Here is a 6,856-nt window from a genome sequence, read left to right on the forward strand (position 1 = left end):
CAGCCTTCAGTTCCACATCCCCCTCTCCAGAATTAATCACTGTTTCTATATCTTATGTATCCTTCCTGAGCAATTCTATGCATTTACAAGTTTTTAAATATGTATATTTATATATCTATTTTTAATACAAATGGTAGCATATTCTATACACAGTGTTCTGAAGCTTGCTTTTTTTTTTCACTTATATAATGGAGATTGTTCTAAATTCATCCAGTGGGTCAGTCTAATTCATTAAAAGCTCGTAGTACAGTTCCTTGTATACACTAGTGGTTCAAAGAATGTTTGAATGACTGAATTAATGCATGTATGCGTCTGAAAGAATCTGATTCAACCGGTAGCTACAAAGTTCTCTCAGGGTCTGATCTGAGACAGAATCTTCTGGATTCTGGAACATTTCTCCCTGTCTTTTCCAGGGGATTCAGGCTGTTGTCCAAAGCCTGACCTTTTCCACCAACAGTTGCCACAGCAGTCTTAGAAACTGGGAGCCTTCAGTCCCTCTGGAGGAAAGAGCAGACTAAGACTCAAGTCCCAGTATGGGTTTGTTTTTTTGTTTTAGGTCTCTATTTAAAATGCTTTTTTCTTGGGGAATTCCCTGGTCGTCCAGTGGTTAGGGCTCCATGCTTCCACTACAGGGGTCTGGGTTTGATCCCTGGTTGGGGAACTAAGATCCTGCAAGCCGCGCGGTACGGCTGAAAAAAAAAAAAACAAAACACCGTTTTCTTATTGGAAAATGATATAGCATTATTAGAGAAATAAAAAACATGCATATTTATAATCCCATCTTTGCAGTTGTTTTCATTTTTGCATATCATTTTCCAGTCCTTGTTCTGTTCACAGCTGAGTTTATGGTATAATTATGATAATAACAGTGGTTAACATCAAACATTTCTATATGACAGACATTATTCTCACATTCCTTCTCCTGGTTAGTCTCATAACAATCCTATGAGATAAATATCAATACTACTATTATTCTTTTGGAGGTTCAGAGTGGTTGACCCTAAGGTCATGGAACTAGTAAGGGGCAGATCTGAGATTACTCAGGTGTGACTAGCACTGCACTGCCTCTGATTTTGTATCCTACTTTTTTCTACTTAACATTATGTCTGGACATTTTCCCTGTTTCTACATAGCCTTGAGAATAAACTCACTGGCAGTGTAATAGAATGAAGAAATCCAGGGACTAGAAATCAAGAGCCCTAGGTTCCAGTGTGGATTCTGTAACTAAGTCATTTGATCTCTCTTGGCCTCAGTTCTTGCATCTGTCAAATTGGGGGGGGGGGGGGGGGGGGGGTTTTAAATTCCTGGGGATCTAGAATTGAGCCTGGTTAGATTTTATCTTCTTGATCCTGTATATATTTATGTAAAAATAGAGGGGACTTTCCTAAAGGCAAGATCTCTTATTGAATTTCTTCCTTTGTTTAATTGTTTTATTTATGTATTGACTTTTGGCCTAGATATATACAAAAATGGAAGACCCCCCCCCCACTGGCCCCCTCCCCCAAGGCAATATCACTTTTATTTGCATTTATTTATATTTAAATTTGCATCAGATTTCTGCTTTTTCAATTAGAATTCTAATTCTTTTATGAGTAACTATTTCTTTTGGCTTTTGTCAAGCCTTTCCAAGTTTGAACTGTTTATTTTGTAATTCCAAAGCATCTTCAGATTCTTCTATTTCCCAGGTATCTATTCATTAGAGACCTAGGTCCAGATGAATTCTTGAACTAGTTCATTGTGTCATGTATTGGCCTTTTAACATGCTCTTATTTTTTATAATATTTACTATTATTTGCAAATTGAAATTGAGTTTTTAGTGCATGAATACTGAAAACTCAACAAATGTGTAAGTGATTGTATGGAAAATGTGTCAAAAGGATACGATAAAGCCATTTAAGTCAATTCTAAAATTGGAAAAGCCTCCACCGTAGTGAGTGCTCATGTGACAGTGGGTCAGTAGCACCATCTCATTTCATGGATGGGCATGGTATTATTTATAGATAGATAGATATAAATAGACTAAAGTCTACTAGATATTACTTGTAAAACTTAATCCCATAGTCTTTGCCTCTATTTTCTGTGAAAATGGAGAAAGTTGATTGTATCTTTGATGCTTGAAGTGAGTAATTTAGCTGCTCTTTGATATTTTAAACTAGGATCTCCACTGTTTCCAGGCCTCCCTTTTCAGTTATAGCCCAGGACACACTGTATACAATTCCTATTTTCCTCCGGGGGTTTTCTAGTCCTTAGACCAAGTTGCTTGTAATTTTGCCCTAAGACCCATTGTGCATATAGACAAGGTTGCATATTTTTGGTATCTGAGGAGGAAGGTGAGTTCTGCTTTCTAAGAAGCTCTTCGCCTGAGAAGGAGGTGTCGCATTTCTACCCTCGGCTGGATCTGAGGAGGGTTTTGAATATGATTTTTAAATGGGGAAAAGGAGAACATGAGGTGAGGGGAGTGGGGAGGTGATGGTAAGGAAAGGCACAGAAAGTTGTGAAGGAGCAGGCAGGAGAGTTAGAACAGGCAGAGAGTTTAGAACCTGGAAATAACACTTGCCTTTTAGGATGGGTGATGATGGTGGTGGTGGGGTTAGAAAGTAGGAGTAGCTGATTAGAAGGAAGTGTGGCAGGTGCTAGCAAAAATGGAGGCAGTGGCTTGGTTTGTTGTCAATGGCATCCCTTGGGTTGAGCAGTAATTGCAGCAACTATTGCCAGGAGGTATTGGCATGTTTTAAAGAATGAGAAGATATAGCTGTTGTGGAAAAGGAGGGCTGGCTGAGATACAGAAGGACCCTTAAAAAAAGACTTAAAAGGAAGGAAAAGGACCAGTTCACTCTGCAAGAAGACCCGGAGAGGACTGGGCTGGGATGGTGTCTTTCTAAGAATGTGGAGTTTGTGTCCTGGGCCTGACCACCTAACTGCTGCCCCCTGACCACAGAGTCACCCTCTCATGTAATGGTAACTTTATTCTGGAAGGGACCTACAATTTGAGGCAGAAATTCCTGGCCCCTCTAATCGGATGTTGAATCAGAATAGGTGGACTGGGGAGGGCACCTGGCTGGGGCAGCTCTACACTTGAGTCCCAAATTCCCTGTCCAATCAAACCAGAATCAAGAGTGGCTTCTTGTTGCCGGTAATCCTTTAATTGGTGTCCACTTACCCCAGCATGGCTGTGGCCACATCTCCAATCCCTGGAGTGCCGGAGTGGCCAGCTCATCCCAGAGCAGCAGGACCTAGAGTCTCCACCCTCCAGCATTAGGGACTCAGCTGCCTTGAGCTGGGAGCTGTGGGAGCTCTTGGAGGGAGGTCAGACAAGCAGTCTAGAGCACTGCAGATTGGCTGGCAGGAAGGGCAGCTTGCAGCAGAAGGGCAGAAGTTTCCTACAGGAGGGCAGGGCCAGCAGAAATCTAGGGCTTTGTTGAGCTCAGGGCTGAGACCTTTAAAACGAGTGGAATCAAGAGAAGGAAAAATAGAGCAAAGTGGGGGGATGGACCTGTGTTTGATTAACTTACTATGCTACTAATGACTTGCACTGAGATGGGCCATAGGTCTGGGGAGCTTTGATAACTGGTGTGGAAGCTGATGATGCTTCCTAAGGAAGGTGTCACTGACCTCTGACCTCAATTCCTGTGCCAAAGCTTGTGGAAAAGGATACTTCAGCCTGAGTCCACACAGGTGCCAGAAAAGCAAAATAAGATCTTGAAAGTCTACTGACCAGAGTGAGGTTGATGATAGTTGTACTTTCCCTTGAAGAGCTCACCTGTGAAGTGTGACATTCATGGCACAGTAGCTTAAGGTGGACATTGGCAAAGTGGACATGTTCAGAGGGGACCATCCAGCTTGGTGCGGGACCCTCAGTGCCATTTCACTCAAGGCGCTCTTGAAGGAACTTGAGGTTTCATCAAGAAAAGAGATGTTTCATGATCACTTTTTTTATACCTTTGCAGGGCTATTATATCAAAAAGGAGTCTAGATTTCCTCTGTGTGGCCTCAGAAGGCAGAACAGAATTAGACTCCATAAAAGGAAGATCCTCCTAAAAGTGAAATGGGCCACCTGGAGGAGTAGCATATTTCTAATCCCTGGAGATGTCCATACACAGGCTGGGGGGACCCCCAACAGAAGTGTCCTAGAGAGTGCTGAGGCTTCACAGTGGCAGGACAAGGCTAGAGGTAGAGGCCAAGTTCTCTTCCTGCCAACCCTGAGTGGTCCCTGCCCCCGTTTCCTCCCCTCCTCACAGCTGGGGCCACATGTGCTTCCACTCAGACTTCTTCCTACCCCCGGCCAGGGACCTCTTCTGACCCCTAGGAGCTCCATGGTGACACTCAGGCACTGGCATCTGGCCACTCTTGTTGGGCAGGCCTGGCTCTGATGTCTGTTTCAGCTCTGGTCGTGGGGACGCTTCTGCTTTGTTCAGGAGGCCAAAGTTTGCACTTTATCACCCAATTCTGGTAACCCATTACTGCTTGAAAACGTGACTGGTTTCCTTTGATCTCTTTTGAGAAGTAAAGGTAGTAAAGGGAAGTGAAAGATAAGGTAAATATTTCAGGGAAAACAAACGTGATCATCCTCACAGGTTGTGAGGAAGGAGGCTGGGCAGGGGAGGACGGGAAGAGCTGATAGAGCAGAAGTTGGAGCGCCTTGGAAGGAACAGTATACATTTTGAAGCAGAGGTTAGTGCAACTCAGGAATGATACAGCTGACCTGTCCTCCTTCAAAGTGGAAGTTCTCACCAATGGTCTCACTTGTCCCTCTATTTTGAAGGAATAGTTGACCACTGCAAGCGAGGAAGGCGAGGGGAGGTTGGAATCTTGTTTGGAACAGTTGCTATAGGGAAAGGAAAAGGTCAGACTGGGGAAACGTCAAAGGATTGCCAAGCTGCCTGAGCTCGGACTCTGGTTGGAAACCAGAAATGTTGGCCAGCCTCAGAGCAAGAAGCCCACAGCCAGACTCCAGGTTAAGAACCAGCAAGGCAAACTTAGTAGAAGGTCAAGGGGCAAGTGAAATGAGATCCCTGAGGAAAGTATAGTTGTAGTTGAAGTTACTGTCCACTCTACACTGTGTCTGTGTGTAGATGGGGATGGGATGGGCATCATAAAGAAGTCAGGAGGGAACTCATGAGCGGAGAAGTTATGGGGGAGTTGGAGACTGGAGTTGCCCTAAAGCCGAAGGCAGGCTTGGTACATGGAAGGATAACAGGATGGCATTTGAGAGGTGGAGAAATTCCTCTGACGAGGTTCAAGTGGTGAACATTTGATTGGGTTGCTAAAGGGAAGGGGGGTGAAGGCCTCTGAGAGGATGAAGTCCATGGACCTGCTGCCAGGTTGTTGGCTGAGTTATTAGAGAGGCAGGGGACCAGAGCCTGCTGCATGGTGGCACTCAGTGTGAGGTGGCCTGAATTCAATAAGTTCAGGTAGAAGATGATGAGAAATGTGGAATGGTGTCCTGATAGCTAATAAATATGAGGTAACGTATGCCCTTGGCCAGTGCTTCAAAGGAAGGTGGATTGTTCCCTTGGAATTTTGTTAGAAGAGAGAGAGCTGAGTAGGAAGGGCAGGGATGGGACTAATTCAAAATAAAAGTCATGTTCAAACTCATCCAGACCTTGTTGAGAGGAGCTAATGTAGTTGAGTCGGAATGTCCCGGGAGACCCTGTCGTAGTCTGAGAGTAGCTTCCCTTGTTACACTGAGCTAAGGATGTTAATTAACAGTAGCCCAAGATTTTCTTACCACGGGCACCCAGTTTACTCTGGGGCCCCAGGAAGTTCAAAACAATCGGGAGAGGGGATCCTGGCACCAGTAGCAAGTTCCTACAACGCTTCATCAGTACTCCTATTTAATAGCAAACACTGCCTGCCTTGTATTATGGTTATTTCCAAACACAGAACCACAGCACGCGCTCCTCTGTGCTCTCATGTGCAAACCTCTATTAGAGGATTGATGGCGATTCTGTTTTTATTTTCTGTCTTTCTTTCAGGCTTGAGAGGTTCTCAAGGGTAGAGACTGTAACATTCATTTCTGCACCCTCAGTACTGCCATAATGCCTGGCGTGTAGTAGTCAGCAGTGAGACTTAATAAATACTTGCTGAATCAACAGCTATGACCTTCAGGATCATAAAGGATCATGACCTCACTCCTGTTAACAAAGGAGAAAGATAAAGCTCAGGGATGGTGAGCCACTTGCCCAAGGTCACACAGCCACTCAGTGGAAGAGCAGGATTACAACCTGAGTCTCTGGATTTCTAGCCTAGTGCTTGTTAAAACAACACTTTACATATCCTCTCTCTCCTGCTAGGCAGTAAATCCAGGAAAGAGACTGTGCCTTTTCCATCTCTCCATCCTTGAATGCCTTGACACTCCTTACTCAGCTGTGCCCGTATCATCATGAAAGTCTGCTTGTTAAATTGGCATATAGCAAGAAGCTGGGAAGGACCGATTACACAATGGATGACAGGAGCAGAATTCAAAAAGAGTCAGATAAGAAGGAAAGGGAATGTGTGATGAAGAACATGAGATTTAACTTTAAAAAAAGGTGAAAGTTTGCACTTATGATAAAAAAAAGACTATAAGCAGGAGTGGGAAAGACTTAGAGGAACAGTGGTTCATGTTGAAACTTTACAGGCTCGGGATCAGTGAAATAATTTGGCTGCCAAAAAAGTTGTTGCTGGGACTTCCCTGGTGGTGCAGTGGATTAGAATCCACCTGCCAATGCAGGGGACACGGGATAGATCCCTGGTCCGGGAAGATCCCACATGCTGCGGAGCAACTAAGCCTGTGCACCACAACTACTGAGCCTGAGCCCTAGAGCCCGTGAGCTGCAACTACTGAGCCTGCAAGCCGCAACTACTGAGCCCACGT

Source organism: Tursiops truncatus, chromosome 2 (genome assembly GCF_011762595.2).
Source record: "Tursiops truncatus isolate mTurTru1 chromosome 2, mTurTru1.mat.Y, whole genome shotgun sequence".
NCBI lineage: Eukaryota > Metazoa > Chordata > Mammalia > Artiodactyla > Delphinidae > Tursiops > Tursiops truncatus.